The 17,151-nt window shown below is 49.7% G+C and overlaps 1 long non-coding RNA gene across 6 annotated transcripts; it reads left to right on the top strand.

Annotated features, from left to right (window-relative positions):
- The first annotated feature begins 9 nt into the window (after positions 1–9).
- Positions 10–15,752, top strand: LOC308198182. Of its 6 annotated transcripts, none has more exons than XR_013953705.1 (7): positions 10–591; positions 751–3,552; positions 3,825–9,325; positions 9,435–9,727; positions 10,317–10,512; positions 11,385–11,496; positions 12,460–15,752. It is a non-coding gene; the product is annotated as an uncharacterized lncRNA (long non-coding RNA). The 6 variants fall into 6 exon arrangements; XR_013953707.1 differs by having other exon boundaries at positions 10–3,552; positions 3,825–6,094; positions 8,781–9,325; XR_013953708.1 differs by having other exon boundaries at positions 10–3,552; positions 12,460–12,592; positions 13,938–15,752.
- The last annotated feature ends 1,399 nt before the right edge of the window (positions 15,753–17,151 follow it).

Below are 17,151 nucleotides of genomic sequence, written 5' to 3'. Positions count from 1 at the left end.
GCTCTTACCTCCCGGGTCCTCCCGGCTGTTAACCGTTTAGGCAGGGCTTTGCCCGAGCCGGAGCTCTCCCCCCGGCCCGCGGCCCCCCGCCGCCCCCCGCCGCCCGGCCGCACGGCGCTGCCCCCGCCGAGCCCCGCTCCCCGCAGCGCTCCCGCAGCGCGCACGGGAGCGGCTCGCGGGGGAGGCACGAAGCGGCCCTCGCGCTGCCGGGCCAGCCCACGGGGTTTCTGCGGGTGAGGAAGAGGAACAGGATGCAAGGTGTCTGGTTTAGGTACTGCAGCCGGTGCTCGGCGGGTGACGGGGCAGCCCGGGGGGGAGCACGGATGTGGCCAGGGCTCTGCCTGGCAGTGGCACGGCCCGGTCCCGGAGCAGCGCTGGTGTGTGTTTTACGTGGCAGTTGTCGCCGCAGCGTGTAGGTTAAGCCTCTGCTGAACATGTGGATGTTCGTCCCACGCCGCTTTAATTCCGGGGCACGCGAGCCACAAGTGCACGGCGCTGGCTCGGGCAGCTGGCACAGAAGCCGTGCTTGCTGAGCCTGGGCTAAAAAAAGGGCTGGGGAAGCACCTGCCTTGCTCCTGCCCTGGGCAGCGGGTGAGGACACGGTGGGCTTCCTGGAGCTCCGTAAACACCCCCAGGGCAGTGCTGCTGGTCTGCACGGCCGTGGCTGTGGATTATGGCACAGCAGGGTTACGGCTGTGGGCACGCCTGGGTGCGGTGTCCCCTCGTGTCCCCCGCTGCCCAGGCCCCCAGGCTGCGTGTGGACAAAGCCCGCTGAATCGTCAGCAGAAGCTGTTCTGCAGAGATGGTCGCGTAGGGTGGCTTGCGTGGGCCCAGGGTGTTCAGGAGACGTGCCGCGTGGGGTCTGGGTGCATCCATCGATGCACAGGGCAGCCAGCGAGCGGGGACGGCGCTGGGCGGTCGCTGTCATGGCAGGTGCAGCCTGTAGGCACGGTCAGCTTAAAGAGCTGAGACCGCTTGTGGTGTACGGGCACCGCTCGTGGCGTACAGGCACCGCTCGTGGTGTATGAGCACCGCTTGTGGTGTACGGGCACCGCTCGTGGTGTACGGGCACCACTCATGGTGTACGGGCACCGCTCGTGGTGTATGGGCACCGCTCGTGGTGTATGGGCACCGCTTGCAAAAACTCAGGATATGGGTACGGATGTGGAAGAGGGAAAAGCTCAAGTCAATATTTTGCAGCTCTCTTAAAATCTGGTATTAACAAATTCAAGAGCAATGCACAGTATCCCAAATCACAAAACAACATATTTTTAAAGCATTTTTTAAGTCTTCAACCCACTGTAGTGCATATATGAATACTGAAAGAAATAAATAAGTGGAAAAAAATTGCATTCCTATTCATATTTAAGAAAAAATAGTAGTTTCAAAGCCCAGCCTGTGTTTACATTGTGAGATCTAAGGCATACCTTTTTGAAATAAATGGCAATTCTGTTGTTCTTCCAAGACTTTTCTTTGTAAAGCAAGCTCACTCAGACGTGCCAGGCAGATCTGATTTCAGCAGGATTTGTTTGTGCGGGTGGTACACATTTAAGGACTTTCAGGAAGAGGGAGTGAAGGATAAGGTTGCAAAGGGATTGTTAAAAGGGAAAAAATGAGTAGCTGTCTGAGACTAGGATAGCTCTGAGTCAAGATTAAACGCAAATAATACCTTCAGTTTAGAAGTAAAGATTTAAGAGAGACCACAGACTGTGGTTTCCTTTACCACGCTGGCACCAGTTCTTTGTTTTTATTCTGGTTTCTTCCCTTGCTGCTGCTGTCTGCGTGTCCCAGCGGCAGGAGTGCTCGGGGTCCTGCTGTGGTGCGATGTCCCTGCGGGGCCACGTGTCCCCTCTGACCCTGCGGGGTGCTCTGTGATGGGAAGGGAAGGGAAGGGAAGGGAAGGGAAGGGAAGGGAAGGGAAAAGCTTCCCTAGCCCCTGGGCTTGTCCCCACGATGTCTGACCCGTGGGAAGGGGAGGTCTGTAATGTTTCCCCAAGCTTCAGCTTCAGTTTTTTGAGTTACGACAAAGTCGTCACTGGTTGGGTATGGTCAGGCATTCCCACTGTTAGCTCAACACCTTGGCTTTCCTCCTTGGCAAGTATAAACGTTCCAGATACTTGAACAGATTCCTTGACACAAGACAGCTGCTTCTGTAGGGAGAAATTATTTAATCAAGGCTACTCCATCATTAAAATAATCTAAAGTGTCAGACTGAAAAGCACAGAAGCAAGCTAACTTGAAGATGAAAACTCTACATTTTTTTCCAGCCAGAGGTGTGCCAGAAGGTGAGGTAACATTACAATACATCGCTCTGGCTCTCTGTATAATATTTTCTTAATGTATTAAAAAATACTGTCCGAAGAGCAGTTGGGGAGGAATGATGCCATACTAAAGGCTGGCTTGGTAACTTGTCTTTCTGCTCTGGAGCATAAGAGACCAAACATAGCTGAAGACAACACCTTGGTCCACAAATGGCAAGACTAGACCCCTGTGGTTAATCATACCATGCAGAATACAAGGGCCCTTTTGGCTGAAAATAGCAGAAAATAGTGCAAATGGATAGTTCAGAAAGCCATCAGGCTCTTCCTCTTGCCATAAGGCAGGATCTGCTATATCTTAATTACTTGATGACTTAATCACTTCTGACATGGATATGGACACGGGCACTGCACTAAGCAAGCCATGCTGAGAACCACCTTCGTTTAAAGAAACCCTGCGCTGTGCACAGAAGGGGACAGCAGCAGTTTAGATGTACATAAGCATGAACGCCAGTAGAAGAAGGGAAAACTTTGCATTTAAGGATCTTACTCAGAAATTGGTGTATGTATCCTATCATCACTTTTGCTACATTTGAAGGTTAAATTTTGTACACATTTCTCAGCGGTGGTGCATGAGACGGGTCCGCCTTCTCCTCCCGGCACCCCAGGCATCTCGGTCATTAAAGCCACCTGAGCGCTCTGGCTCTTTCCATCTAGCTCACGCCGTACCTTCGTATGTGTTCCCAGTTACGAATCACGTTTTCATTTCTGAAATACAATCGTGCCTACCAAATGATAATCAACTCACCGTAATAACTTTATTTGTGAATGGTTTGTTTATTAAGATATTGAGTTCCATAAGCTATTAATTATACTAATTAAGAATGTATGATAAATCTTTCTCTGTGTCCGTGCACCTTCTCTGAGGTCTGCTAGCTTTTGCATCTGCTGATTAACCTTTACTGAATTTGACAGAGCAGTACGTACCTTGAAGACCTTAGGTGCTCAAGTGGAGGACAGACAGCCCCAGCTCAGCACCCCGCTGAACGAAAAGGCGACTGCTCACCCACACTATTAGGCATCAGAGAATCCACACTGGAGGGCTGGTAGGAAGGGCTCAGCAGCAGGATGTGCTGCAGCAGACTGTTACCTTGTTCAGTGCGATACGGGACATCTGGGAGCACAGGGGCTGGGAGAACCACGTGGCGGAGCTACTTGTTTTGCCTTGCTTCCTGCTTTCCCTGGCCAGGCGCTGAGCGTGTTTTGGCAGGGGCGCCGGACTGGGTTCCAGACAGTGAGTAACGGGGCAGGAATCCACGCGGGGGACGTGCAGGCGATGAGCTGACCTGGCCGTGCTCCCCGCGGCATGGGGCAGGGGCTCCCCCAGCTCGGGGGAGGCGGGCACGGGGCACGGGCGGCCGATGCGATACTTGTCCTGCGGTCTGTGGCTCGTAGTGCAGCCCTTCCCAAACACGTCGGTGCTCCTGCTTACTGAACAGTTGTTACTGCTGGGAGGAAATGCTTCTCTCCTTTCGATATTAAAGCGCGGGCTGTATGTATTTACAGGCAGCCCTGCAGAGAGGCTTCAGGCATCACAGCCTGCAGAGAGCACAAAGCCGTCGAGCGCCGATCGGCATGGCGCAGCGTCTGCTTTCCGTCCGCGCAGCGTCGCTGCGTCCAGAAACTTGAACCCGTGAAGTTTTCCATAGCGAGCAGTGGAACAAGTTAGCCCTGGAATGAGGAGCAGAGCGGATGGTTTGTGCGTCAGCAAATGTTTGTGCTACAGAAACAAACATCTGCCCTCTGCATCGCCGAGAGCCTGCTCCTAGACAAAATTCACAGCCCTTTATTAAATAACATATAATAAAGTGTAACATGGTGTTACTGTAATGAAGTAGCAGGTATGTGCAGTACCTAAACCAGATGTGTCCTACGGTAAGTTGGCAAGTCACAGACAAGTGTCAAAACTTGAGCCAAGTCTCTGCTTCTCCTGTGTGTGCCAAAAAGGAGTTTCACCCTTCTCTGTGGATTTCGCTAGTGGTCCAGTCCGTAAGTTACCACGCTGTAACGTCTGTGGTTGAGTGGGGTCCTGCTCAGCGGTATCTTCTATCTCTTATTAAGGAAATTCAGGAAGAAAAAAATAGGAAACGTTAAACTTGGAGTATGCTTGTAATTTATGTGGAATGCCGGGGTGCTGGTGATTTTCCTGAAATCCCAACACAAAATAGTTAGTCCTACAGTCAGACAAGAATAGAAGCTTTGGCTCTGAAAGGAAAGTTTATGGTCTTGTTCTGCAGTAAAGCTGCCAAGCTGTAGATGTAGAGAACTAGCGAATATTGGAAAACTATGTGTTGGAGGCTTAAACATCCGAAGATTAAGACACTAAACTTTACATTTCCATTTTTAAAGATGTCTTGATGTTTAAGCTGACCCCATTATTCTGGGGACAGGGTGATTTTTGATGTATGATGGTGGAGAAGCTCTATTTTTAGATGTCTGTTTGCACAAACTATAACTGAGAACAGCTTTCCCCAAAACGGAGCTGGTTATGTAATAAAAGATTAGAACAGCCATTTATTTTTTTTTTATTTTTTTATTTTTTTGGTATAAATAGTGACCTACTTTCACAGTGGCTCTCCTGGGCCGCGCACGGGTGCGTGTGCTGCTGTGCAGCGTGGATGCCGGGATGCCAGCGAGGGCGGTCGGGGCTCCGACGCGGGAGGGAGTGCGCCCCAGCGCCTGCGCCGGGATTGGGAATGGAAATAGCAGCGGGTCTCTGTAATTTGCATAGAGGTCATGTTTTGCTAATATGTGTCTTGTAGAAGCAGACAGCATGTAAAAGAGGATGGTTAAAACCTGACCCAGAGATGTTTTTAAATTTCAAATTATGCATAAAGTATGCATTAAATTAATTAGGGAATTCATTAAGAAGAGAAGAGTAAAGAAACTAGTTAGCAGTGTGCAACGTTTAGTAATGTAAGCCGTTTTCTATAATTGTTATATATAATTTGTCTCATAACATTATCCTTTGATAAATTATTGCAGCATAATATGATATATGTAGCTTATTAACAGTTTCATTAATTACTATTAGAGCAAAGACACTCTGAAATCTGGCACACACAGGAACAAATGTTGAAGCAGATGGTTGAAATTAGTGAAACGCAATCGGTTGCTGAACCCTTTTACCTAATTACGTTATTACATCAAAATAGTTAAAGGAAATTTGTCAAGTTGTCGGCGAAGCGCTGGGGACGCTCGGAGGTGCCGTCGCGGCGCGGGACCCCCCGGGCAGGTCGGTGGTCGGCGGCGTTTGGCTCTGCTGGGCCGGGGAGGCGAGGAGGCGTGAGCAGCAGGGATGGGAACGGCTGGTGCCTAGCTCGGGAAGGTGCCAACACGCCTGATGGAGAAACGGTGCTCGACCCGCGGCAGGCACCGAAGGCAGAGGCGATTTGCTGTCCCGACATCTCTCTGCGAAGAAAACCAGACAGATAGCACCGTGCAGGTACCAGCTGCTTCGAGAGCGGCAGGGCCCTGGCAGGGCGATTTGCTGATTCTAAGAAAGAAAGACTTCGGCTTCCACATCTGGCCTTCCTACGGCAAGGAGAGCTTACGTTTGGAGGCCAGCAGAAACACCACACCGGAGTGGAAGCATTGTTTGCTGTGCTTGGTGGTATGCGTGCTTTCCTTCCCGGTGCTGGGCAGCTTTCAGGGCATTCTTCCGGTGCCAGGCAGCGTTGCATCTTTCCTTGTCTACCTGACTAAACCCGAAGAAATACGGAGTACACAACCTTTCTGCGTCCTCAGCCCAGCTGGCCCTCCTGCTAACAGCCCAGGTCAGTGCCCCTCCTCTCCTCCCGCAGCTGAAGTGGTACCCAGGGCATCACCATCCCGTGCTTCTCCCGCGTCAGGGCTGGCCTAACGAGCACAGCTTCTAGAGGGGGAGGGCTTCCCTTTGCCGAGGATTTTGAGATTTCAATGTCTTTGAGCTCAAATTATTATCAAAAGTGTCCAGCTTTGCAAGAAAATTCCAGAAAAAAAAAGCAAAACATTTAGAATAACTTCAAAATATATTAATTTAACTATTACTTTTAGGCGTTTCCATGAAGCAGAATACAAGAGAAATTATTTTCAGAATTATTAAAGGAGGAAATTTAGAAGAGAAACAATGGTGCAACAACATTGGCATAAGCATGTTAATTTAATTAGGGCTGGTTTTCCTTTTTTCTCTAAATTAAATTTTAGCAACATGCAGCAGTTCCTGGAGGACGGGGCAAATGGGTGCTCTCTGATGAGAAGCTTCCACCCAAGACTTTCTGACAAGCCCTGCTGCCAGGGCCATCCTACCTCTTACCTCCACCCATCAGTGCTGCGAAGGCCCTGTCCTCAGCTTTGCTCTGCGATGAAGGCACTCCTCATCTGACATCCCCGCTCCCACCCCTCCATCTCACCCACCACAACACTTCCCTGCGCTGTTCCCTCCCCAGCAGCTGCCAGCAGCCCCCTGCCTACTTGGCACATCTTTTTCTCCCTCTTTGCTTCCAAATATTGAAATCTGCATGGTCTACCCCAAAATATTGCTGCAATCCAGCGTGGCTGCAGGCAGCCCCCAGGCTGGGGCACACAGCGCGTAGCCCAGCCATTTCTTCACGGTGCTGCTCGCTCTGTATTTCAAGGATGACAGCCCCACCATGAATACATTAGCAGGCAAGCTCAACCTTTTATTCTGATCCTAATTAATGCATGAAGGGATCCAGATTTTTGTAAATATATACTTCTGTATGTGCTCAGCTCACAAGGTAGGGTGTTCAAAGCCTGTTCAAAATAATTATTTAATATTTGAGGTACTTGACTGCTCTCCTAAGTTATACATTATTTTCTCTGCCTCCTGCCTGAAGGGCTAAAACCGTTAATAAACGTATCACAAGTGCTGGCTAATATATGATGAATTATAGGTGTGCAATCATGTATACCTTTGTTTGCATGTGGAAGTGGACATTAGCACCAAAGGCAACGCTCCTCTAATATTTGCGTGAACAGGACCGGGCACACACATGTTGGTGAATAGCAAATACTGGGGGACCGGGACATGGCTGACCTATGCAGCCACGGGGAATTGAGACAAATGTCTTCAAACACGGTTTAGGAGACGTTTGTCTGGCTGCAGTCACACTTCTGCCTCGTCAAGTCGCTCCTGTATTTCATTCCATGGGCAGCGACCTGAATTGAATGGAGGTGCCGCCTCACCGTGCGTCTCCTGCCTGCCCTGTGTCTCGGCGAGCCGCAGGAGCCGAGTTTCGCTTTGGGAGGTTCTGCTTCCACCGATTGATTTTTCTCCTGTCCTCTGAGTGATGTTGGATAAAATTTGCAAAATCGTTTAAGTAACTTAGGAAGTAAAGTCTTCTGGAAGTTTCTGCAGGTGGGAAAGAAAGGCCCAGCTGTTCCCTAAATATGTATAGCAGCACGTCACCCCAGTGCACCGCTGCGGTGGCTCCTTTGAGCTAAGCTTCATCTGTCCTGGAAGACACTAGGCAGTGCATGCTACATGTCCTCAATTGCTCGTGCAATATGTTAATATTTTAAAAATATTCTAAATGTTAAAAGAGCTAATAGCAGGAAATGCCTGTTCCTTACATAATATTTTAACGAGAGTGGTCACAGGAATGGATCGATCTAAAAAAACCTGCCATGAAATCCGGGGTAACCAGGCGGTCATTGTACTTGACAGTCCTGTCCTGAGAATGAGTGACGATGTTTTGGTAGTTTGATGGCCATGAAACGATATGTCATGTAAAGATAGTCAGCATGATCGCCATAAGGCAGTCTGTCATTGTCTTGCTGAGCGATTCGCATGCATGATGCATAAGAAAGTAAAAATAATCAGTAATCTATTGCTAGCTGGGGAAAGTAATCAGTAATACGTAATGTACTGTTTAGACTTGCCAATCAAAATGGTTTCCTAAGCAATTTCAAAAGCCCATAGGTTATTTGAAAATGCACTCCTGATCTTGTTTCTGCTGCATCCAAAATAAAATCTTGTGTCCCCACTGCACACGGGTGCCTGTAGCAAGGAGCTGGGACACCAGGCCACCTCTGCTGACCCTGCATAGAAAGGAAGAAGCAAATAACCAGGGCCTGATATTTTAAAGTTGTTTTAATGCAGTAGGGGTAGTAAACTGAGAAACTGGTCCTTCCTACTGAGGGTGGTCAGAGCGAGATCTTCCATAGCTGTACATGCAGGGAAACTGATGCAAAACCACTGCAACGAGTTTTTTTTGGCAGCCAGCAAGGCTGATGACGGGACAGGCAGCCGTGCCCGTCGGTGCTGGTGTGAGCTGCCTCAGGGCAGGGGCTGCCCACGGGACACCCGCTTGCATCAGCCTGAGAGATTGGCACCAGCCCTGGGCCTTCTTGGGAGAACGTCTTTGGTGGACTATCGACAGAGCCCGGATTTAAGGGCTTACGCTGAAAATACTGTTTATCGTAGAGTAACGCGATGCATTTACCTCGTTTCCATTGCAGGATCAGGAGCCTGGAGGAGCCAGCAGGCATCCCCCGGCACATCTGATGCTGCTCTGGGCAAGGGAGGTACGCGCACTTTTTAGCGAGGAACATGGGCAGTGTTTTCAGAAAACAGCTGCTGCAAGAACAACCGCGATTGTCCAACCGAGTGCCTCGTCGAGAAAAGTATTTCTCCTCTAGCCACAGGGTGGTGCTTTTGCCCTCTTTATAGCCTGGCAGTACAGCAAAAATAGCTCGGGAACTGTTGACGAAAGTCTTTAATTTTAGAAGAATCGTTAGGGACCAAAGCAGTTGTCCTTAGGCTCCGCAGAGCCCCCGCCGCGCGGTGCGGTACCGGGCCGAGGCGCTTGCCCGGGCCGTGCCAGCAGGCCGGGGCTCGGCAGGGCTCGCAGGCCGCACTCTGCCTGGCGCGGGGTGCTGGTCACCGGGGCGCTGGTCACCGCCGTGCAGCCTTTCTGTGTAAACAACAAGTGAAGCGACTCCGAATCCTCGCAGCCTGCTCCGTGTGGGAAAGTCTGTCAGGATTTCCTAGTGACTCAGCCCAGGTGAGCCGTGCTCAGCTAACACGTAAATGAAATACATTTTCCATTTGTGTTATTGGATGTCCCAGAATGTTTTGTAACACAGCTCTAATTGCCTATTTATTTTCCACAGGACACTGAAGTACCTACACCAGCGCTGTCATTTCCTATTCAACTCCAGCGGAGTTTCAGGCACCGAGGCACAAGCCCAGCAATCCCGTGCCTTGTCCTTTGGCAGCAGCGTGCGGTGCTGCGCTGGAGCAAGAGCCGCTCGTGGCCGTGCTCAGACTCGCTCAGCAAGGGTGCAAGGACTCCCTGAGAGCCTGGCTGCTCCACGGCCACAGGGACAAGTCCTGGTGGGAGCAGACCCCCACGGTGTGCCCCTTCCCCGCCGTGACCACCGGCCCTGAGCCAGCCCCACACCAGGTCAGCAAGGGCTGTGCTATGGCAAAAAACAAGTTCCCAGGTCGTGGCTGGGCATGCTTCCAACAGTTGGCTTGCTCTGTCCAAAAATGTTAAACAGAGTGGAAACAACACTGCTTTCCTCTTTTCACGTGTCCCAAGTTTAGCTAGCTTTCTTTTTTTTCTAAGAGTTTAGTATAAATTTGTTTTAATTTTACAACGCCTCCGGCTCCATCAGGAGACAGATTGGGGGGCTCTCCTGGGTGAGTACTAGTACCACTTTTCAGTGGGTTAAAATGAATCAGACTTTTTGCAAAAGTTACTTTCAAGAGAGATCTGAGAGCTAAAACTATGTGCTTCTGTGTGTGTGGAGCCATAATAGCCTATTCCAATGCACAGACAAATGTCTTTGACTGACCCTCCACATGTCACCAGCTAATATGCTACCTGCACTTAATGCCCTGACCTGTTAATCACCCCATTATTTTGCTGAATTGCACATATTGTAGATGGAACTGGTGGCTTTGGAAATGATAATCAATCATCTGTCCAGCATGCTATTTGTTCAAATCTTCCTGATGTTCATGTCTGAAGAATTATTCCCATCCTACAGAGGTCTGCCAGTGTGGAAGGAGTTGATGACCCCAGGGACAGATTTTTAAGAATGCTTTAAAGGATCTTGGAACACAAGACCTGTTGCAAGGCATATTCACTGCAGCGTGGAGATGAGCTTGAAAATCCTTGTTGAGGCCTGTCCCAAGGACTAGCGAATCACACAGTTGTGACTGAGGAACAGTTGTCCTTAGCAGGCAAGTACGCAGACACCGCCGATGGAGTTCTGTGAGTCAGAAGAGGTTGTGCCTCAGAGCTGGGCAGCGCTTGGAAAGCCCCATCCTATGCAGACAGGTTTCTTGAAGGCTGAAGATGTGCAAGGTGCCTGACACGTGGGAGATGTCCAGCTCCTGGCACCACGGCGGCTCATGTCACACATGCCCTCGCTACAAGGCGTGCTGCCGCATACAGACACCTCTGTCCAGTCCCCAGGCTTCCCGAAAGCTCAGAAACTCCTGTCTGTTGATAAGCAGCCAGGTGCAGTGGCCACCTTGGGTGAAATCAAGCGTTTTAGCTGGCTGGGATTGGAGTTTTTTCTGAGTCCTCTTGCGTTTTAGCCCAGTTTTTAAACTAAAAGGAAAGAAGAGTCAGGCTAAGAACATATGGCTTAATGATATATTTGGAGATGGTCATTTGTTCTATTTTCCACCTGAATAAATTTAAAGGCACAGCTGAAATTAAAATGTCAAATCTCCATTTGAAATGTAATCTACTGTCATATGGATGCTATCGAATCTGTTAATAATTAGAACCTGGCACCTCAGTTTAAGTGCAGCCACTAATTCAAAGTCATGGTATTTAACTTACTTCACAGCAATGCTGGAAATAAGGACACTGAATTGTTGACACCAGATCTTTGATATATATATTTAAGCAGATTTGTTTACCTTTTTCTTAATTAAAACAAAAGAGATGTAGGCACCTTGTGCCTTCTATGCTTTTGGATTTTTTTTTTCTTTAAACATAGTGTTACCTCCGTAATAAAACTGCATATATTGTAATGGATTTGGAAGAAATAAGAACAAACTAAAGTACTTAAGAGCAATTTTCCCTTTTTCTTTCCCTCTAGGTTCCTGACTTTAATGTGATTGTTCTCATACAGAAGCCTCTGGATGCTATGGGAAGAGCTGGCTCCGGGCGAAGGCCAGCATGCCAGCTAGAGGAGCCTCGCATCGCGTCAGGTGTGTGTGATTTTCTCAGGTTTTCCAGGAGAACCATGAGAACATTTCTGGAAAATATCTCCACTAACAAAGCATTCAGCAACAGACTGCAAAAACACAAACAATTTGTGAACTACTTCAACCACACAGGTGGGAGACAAGCAAAAGGATTCCACATTATTCTGCAAAAAGTCCATCAAAATCATAATGAGCATAATTCACAATAAATTTGAGCCCTGTTCAGAACCTTGGAACTGGTAATTGTATGATCGCTCGGTTTTTTAAAAAGCCCATTGTGAATTGGGTACTTTAAATAAAACCATAAGCAATGTAAAGTCATTATCTTAAAAATGCATCTGTGCTGCTGTGAGTCTTCTCTGCAGAAGCATTTCGGGTTAGCTGGGATGGGTGAAGGCATCTCCAGTCGGTTTGCTAACTCACTGTCATGCTGAAGGTAGCCTCAGATGAGAAGGAGAGAGAAAATGCAAGGCTGTAAGTACAAAACATGAAAAAACCTTAAGCGCTTAATTTCTCCCAGAGCATCAGAAGGCATGTGGGAGGAGAGAGTGGGAGTGTGTGGACTGAGTCACTGAACATAATTTTATGTGTTTGGGTATTTTTTTAATTATCCACACTGGCAATTTTCAGGAAATCTCCCACCTTTGTACTACTCCTAATGCTTCCCTGTCAGTGCCCATAACGATGCTCGCGTCAATGGGAGGTATGGGTTAGCTCTGCTGTTTTTACTAGCATACTTTTACAGAAAATACTCAGCAGCCCACCTCCTCTCCTGGCCCGATACATGGGTTGATCACAACCATGATGGCAAGGCTGGGGAAGAGATTTACCCTTCAGTAATCTGTGCCTGTGCTTTCCCAGAAATGTACTTACAAGGTGAAATTATGGAACAAATATCCAATTTATTAATCACAGACACCTTTCTCTAAGCGGGTTGCTATATTTAATATCAGTCTGCATTTACAGGTGGTCTAATGCTGCAACCATGCATGTAGGACATGAAATGAAGGCTTCAGTCTCCGTGTAACAGCAGCATGGATAACGGTACTGTTCTGTGCCTGGAAGAAAGCACTGCACATTTTTGTCATCTCAGCTACAGGTGGGAAAACCCTAGCAAACTCTCCAGTTACAGGTGTTGTGGAATTACTAACAGAGCCTTTTAGCAAAGCTGCCTCCTAGGCAGCAGAAGCATTTCTTTATTCAATGTGCTGAAAATTACTACAGCCAACACTTCCCTTTGCTTTCCCTAGCAGACAGCTTTGCCTTGTCTTGCAAGGACCAGATCTCAGGCTGGGATATCCTTGACTGATCCCATGAAGATGTACAAGGGGCTGGAGCACCTGTCAGGGGGTGTAGGAATAGGACAAGGGGAATGGTTTTAAACTAAAAAAGGGAAGATTTAGATTAGATATGACGAAGAAATTCTTTACTCAGAGGGTGGTGAGGCACTGGGACAGGTTGCCCAGAGAAGCTGTGGATGCCCCATCCCTGGAGGTGTTCAAGGCCAGGCTGGATGGGGCTTTGGGCAACCTGGTCTAGTGGGAGGTGTCCCTGCCCGCAGAGCCACCCCGCAACTGCTGCCGGGGAGGGGCGGCTGATTTCTGCAGTGCCATCTCACGCTGCCCCTTCTAGGCTTCTGTCCAGAATCTGGCGAGGTGCAATTTTCCTTCGCCTAGTTTTCCTGTTAAGCATTTCCCTGAGGGGAGATAGCCCGTGGGAGCAGCGGAGGAAAGGAGCAGGTGAATCAGCAGCTTCAACAGTGGCAGCACAGAAGAGCTTCTGACTTCAGAGGGCCAATCTGCAGAGGATAAATGGTGCTTTTATTTAAAACCATCATTTTAAAAGCTAGAAAATCAGTTCTTTTGGGTTGCAAAGACAAACTCTTTACATTTAGGAAATATCAGGGTTACTTTGCTTCTCGGTGAGAGACCACCAAGGCATATGTAATTAATTTCAGGGCTGGGGAAGAGGAAAAATCTAGATCCTAGTTAGGATCTGGAAGGCTGGGTAGAGGCTGGAAGGCAATTGGCACAGATAAGCAGCGTGGAGGACTATTAGCTCCAAATTCTTCTCCTTCAGGGCATTTAGGAGGTCTGGCAGCAAGGTCTGACTTGGTGAGGCACACAAAGCATCTAAAAATGCAGGTGAAAAATCAGTATCATAGTGTGATCTTTAAAAAAAGTGCTTGATTTCTGAGATAAGCTCATGGGCTTGGGGGTGGTGATGTGACCTGAACGTTTGGTGCCCATGCTGTGTTTATCACGTGTTTCCCCAGAGGTCCCAGCTGATCGGTAGAGCTGCCATGCAGCCGGTTAAACCTTGGGTTTGTATGGCAGCTCTAGCTGAGGAACTGTGGTTTTGCTACCGGTTTCTTGGGTTGAGCTCAGCTCTAACCACATTTGCTTATCTTCCCTTTGCTGCATTGCCCTGGTGCCTGCGGGAAGGCACGTGGCCACCGGCTGAGCGCAGCCTGCAGCCAGGACGGGGAACCGGCCCCGGGTCAGGGGGCTGGCTGCCCGTCGGAGCCGCTGCCAGCAGCGCCCCAGCGTGAGACCAGCACAGCATATGGTGAGTAGGTACGGCAGCATCTGAGCGGGGTGGTGGGCAGCAAAGCGGGACCATATATGATCATCCCATGAGCTCGGAGAGGAAGGATTCCAGGCCCAGAATATCAGTGCAATGCTGTCCTGAGCTTGTGCACATATGGCAAGAAGATACACAATTATGAGTCATTTAGAAATGTAATAAAAATAGGTTCTGCTACTGTGTAAAGAAAATAACAGGTACTAATTAATCCGGGTGCTCTTTATGGTGTGCGGAGCGGCAGCGGGAGCAGTGCCTGCAGCACGCGGCCCCGTGCCCGCGGGCAGAGCGAGGGGCCGGCGGCCACATGTCGAGGGGACCGGCAGCAAGGCTGGGAAACCCTGCTCGGTCGTGGCTGGGTGAGTCCTCAGATATTTTCTAATGCTATTTGTAATGCATATGCAATTGAGCAGGCACTCTTTTTTATTTCTATTCCAAAGGAATTAAATTAATTTTAGAAATGACACTATAACTATTTTCCTGCCTCAGGGACCATTTGTTTTAAAATCATTAAAGATTTTTATATGACACCGCACTGACATTTGGTGTGAATAAATTAAGGGAATTAGTATAAAACTGCGTTCTTTCTTCGTAGACTTCCCAGCGCATATTTGCATGCATGTGCTTTCTGTAAGGCCATCCTGTGCAAAGGCAATGGTCTGCATGTGTCCATGTAGGAACAAGAGCACAGCATCAGGGCAGCCCCGCAGCCGCAAGTGCAGAGCGGGATTGTCTGTGCTTAGCTGTCCTCTGGACCTTTGCCCTTCCTGGCAGCCAAACCCACCAGTGCTCTGTTGTACCGTGGGAATACAGAAGAGTAAAGCAGTGCTAGCGGAGGGAAGGTCCAAAACCGAGGCCATTTCACTAAATGTTATCCCCTACCTCCAGCTCAGCCAGCCCTGACCTGATTCTGGAGCCAAAGCATCTCCATGTGGGTTTTGTTCACCACCGCACAGCCTTGGTGCCAGCTGTGACGGATGTATTGTCCTGCACGCAAGCCTGCGCTCAGGAGAGTGCTGCCAGCGCAGCGGGGTCGAGTGCTGGGAGGACCGAGGGCGGGCTGGCGTGGCAGTCTGCCACGGGGCTAAGCACCCGAAGTATTCACAGCAGGAATAAAGTAGTATTGGCACCTTGTAGAGGGGGAAGTGGGACACGTGGGGATTAAGGTCAAGAGCACCTGCCAGCCTGGACTTTAGACACGGAAATCACCCCGGAGGTGCTGGCGCCGTGATGTGGTCTGTCAGCAGCCGTCAGAGTTTGCCTGGGCAGAACCTGGAGAAGGAACCAGGCCCGGGGAAACCTCCAGTGTCCCGCACACCCGGGCGGCTGCGTGGGCGCCAAGCCTGGAGCCAGGCACTGGGGACGGCGCCTGCGGGCCCTGCCCCTTGCTCCAACAGCGAGGGAGGCAGGGCTGGCCCCGCCACGCGTCCCCTGGGAGGCGTAATTTCTCCCCAGTGCATTCCTGGCTGCTTGTAGGTCTGGTCTGTCAGGGTGGAAGACCCCAGGGGGGCCATCAGCTGCTGGACGAAGGTACACGTCATGCACACCTCATGTACTCCAGAGAGAAAATCACTTGCAGACAAACACCGTATCATTAGAGCTTGCAAGGAACAGTGTGATGCTATGATCTGAGTGCAACCTGAATTCAAACTTCAAATAAAAACTAGTAAAAACTTTGATTTTTTATTTTTTTACTCTTTTGAAGGAACGCTCAGAGCTCATCATGTTTAACTCCTGGGATGAGCACTTCTAGATACAGCCCGTGGGGCTGCTTCTGTGCCTGTAACTGCGTCTAACTCCAGCTCTGCCTGGGTTTTCTAAAAGGGCTTACTGCTTTATTTCCTACAACCCCATAATTTTAGACAGCAGTGTAATTGCCACCTGCACATTACTGAAACCAGTAAGGGAAATTAAAGGCATCAGAAAGTATGTTAAAAGACTACACACTTTTTTTGTGTTTTAACCCCACCACGCGATATTTAAGCAAATGACACGATTCCATGACTGCTTCTCTCTGTGGCCGGCTGCGGTTGGAAGGCTGCTGGGCGGCAGCACTGCACAAGCCGCCTGCTCGCTCCCGTGCTGACCGCAGCCACGGGCCTGGGGCAAGGGCCAGGAGGTGCTGCCACTGCTGCTCAGAGCCAGGAGGACGGGATGGGCTGGCCGAGGCTCCAGCTGAGCGGTGCGTGGCATCCCAATCCCCGCAGCACCCTGGGCCCCCTCGCATCCCTCAGCACTACGCCTTTCTCTCTCCACCCCTCCACATCACCCCTCCAAAAACGCCCTGCTGTCTCACAGCCTCCCCTTCACGGAGCTCACTGCTGCGCCCCAGCACAGCTCTGTAAATGCTTGGAAATGTGGGAAGAGAGAACCCGTACCTCAATTTTTGTTTCCAATAGCAGCTGGAAAAGAGACTGCATTTCACACGGAGAGGAGCAGACTGTTCCCACTGAAATCAATGGCAAGTTTCTCAGGCCCATCAGCATCAGTGAGAGCACATACATAAAGCGAAATCACTTAATGAAATACCTGAGTGTGCAGCGCCATTAAGGACAGATTAATGCAATAGGCTCAACGTGGGGCTATACCGTAAAACCCCTGGGGAAATGAAGTTAATGCAGGCGGCGGCTGCCCTTCTGCTAGGGGCAGCATCATGTGGGGCCGTCGCAGCCGTGCTCCCATCTCTGCCAGCTGCAGGTGGGAGCCCGGGCGGGACCCACAGGGCTGCCTTCACCCGTGCCGCACGGATGGCTTCTGCTTGGGTTTCTCGTGGGTTTCCCATGTTCCCACCCCTCTGTCCATCTCAAACCATCCGTGGGTTTGCCTTTGTATGTTTATCTATAGCAGGCAGTAGAGAACCTGTTTAACTTTCCGTCCACATGAAGCATACCACAATAACCAGCCCGGTGGTGGCTGCTCTCCTGGGATTCTGGATGCTCTGGGCTGCCCGTTGTGGTACCCTTGCCTTGCCTTGGATATTCAAAGTGTACTCAGATGGGTTCAAAGGATAACAGGTGTGAAAACAAGGGCATCTGAAGGCAACCAATTTTTCTGACAAAGACCAGGGAGACAAGA

Source organism: Anser brachyrhynchus, assembly GCF_964034855.1.
Source record: "Anser brachyrhynchus genome assembly, chromosome: 7".
NCBI lineage: Eukaryota > Metazoa > Chordata > Aves > Anseriformes > Anatidae > Anser > Anser brachyrhynchus.
The sequence above is the reverse complement of the archived record's forward strand: the minus strand, read 5'-3'. Positions and strand labels throughout refer to the sequence as shown.